The sequence below is a fragment of the Callorhinus ursinus genome, unplaced genomic scaffold, assembly GCF_003265705.2.
Source record: "Callorhinus ursinus isolate GAN/ISIS: 27379988/994484 unplaced genomic scaffold, GSC_fseal_2.0 scaffold4091, whole genome shotgun sequence".
In the NCBI taxonomy this organism is placed as follows: domain Eukaryota; kingdom Metazoa; phylum Chordata; class Mammalia; order Carnivora; family Otariidae; genus Callorhinus; species Callorhinus ursinus.
The window spans coordinates 3069-4548 of NW_027401145.1; the positions used below are offsets into that span (position 1 = coordinate 3069).

At 55.5% G+C, this 1480-nt stretch overlaps 1 pseudogene; it reads left to right on the forward strand.

Annotated features, from left to right (window-relative positions):
• Positions 1-612: 612 nt before the first annotated feature.
• Positions 613-1474, forward strand: LOC112818892 (ferritin heavy chain pseudogene; annotated as a pseudogene).
• The last annotated feature ends 6 nt before the right edge of the window (positions 1475-1480 follow it).

Consider the following 1480-nt stretch of genomic DNA (forward strand, 5'->3'; position numbering starts at 1 on the left):
AACACTATGAATATACTAAAAAGCAAGCAAATGTTCACTTTCAAAAGTTGAATTTTATAGTGTATGAATTGTATCTCGATAGTTATTTCATTCTTCTTTTGGGGTGGGGGCAGAGCAAGAGGAAGAGAGAATCCTAAGCAGGCTCCATGCCCAGCACAGAGTTGGACCTCACAACCCTGAGATCACAACCTGAGCCGAAATCAAAAGTTGGGTGCTTAACTAACTGAGCCACCCAGGCACCCCTAGAATTGTTATTTTAAAAAATGGCCTCAAGACACCCTGCACCAGGGCGCCTGGGTGGCCCAGTTGGTTAAGTGGGGAATTCTTGGTTTCTGCTCAGGTCCTGATCTCAGGGTGGTGAGACTGAGCCCCGGGTCGGGCTCGGCACTGAACACAGTCTGCTTAAGATTCTCTCTCCCTCCGGCCCTCACCCCACTCCCACCCACCCACACCCCGCTCTCTCTCTCTCGTTCTCTCAATCTCTCTAAAATAAATAAAGCTTAAAAAAAAAAAAAAAAAAAAGACACTCAGAATTGCCCTGCGCCTCCCGCCTCACGCAGACTCAGATGGAACGTTGAACGCGGCGCCCTGCCCCTAAGCCCCTCCTGTTTGCGTGACCACGCCCCCTCGCCTAACAGATCCAACCTCCCAACTGCCCAGTAACGGACCTCATTCCAGCGCCATCACGGAAAGCTGCGCAAGGCTTTCTTCTTCGCCTATAGCTTGAAAACACACCGCAGACCTGTCGCCACCGCCTGTGGCCCTGCAGCCCTCGCTTCGCACCACGGTCACCTTCCTCTTGGTGCCCGGACCACCAGCCATGGCCACCGCACCGCTCTCACAAGTGCGCCAGAACTACCACCCCGACTGCGAGGCCGCCATTAACAGCCAGATCAACCTGGAGCTCTACGCCTCCTACGTGTACCTGTCCATGGCCTTCTACTTCGACCGCGACGACGTGGCCTTGAAGAACTTCGCCCAGTTCTTCCTGCGCCAGTCCCGCGAGGAGACCGAGCATGCCGAGAAGCTGATGCAGCTGCAGAACCAGCGCGGAGGCCGCATCCGCCTCCGCGACATCAAGAAGCCGGACCGCGACGACTGGGAGAGCGGCCTGAAGGCCATGGAGTGCGCCCTGAACCTGGAGAAGAGCGTGAACCAGAGCCTGCTCGACCTGCACCAGCTGGCCACCGACAAGAGCGACGCCCACCTGTGCGACTTCCTCGAGAGCCACTACCTGCACGAGCAAGTCAAGTCCATCAAAGAGCTGGGGGGCTATGTCACCAACCTGAGCAAGATGGGGGCCCCGGAAGCCGGCATGGCAGAGTACCTCTTTGACAAGCTCACCCTGGGTGACAGCGACAAAAAGAACTGAGTTGGGACTGTTTCCCCTATAGCCACAGGGTGCATGGTGACTTTCCCTGATCACCATGCCGAGCCTGCATATTGCAGTATTGCCTTTGCAAAACGTTCCAGTTTTTTT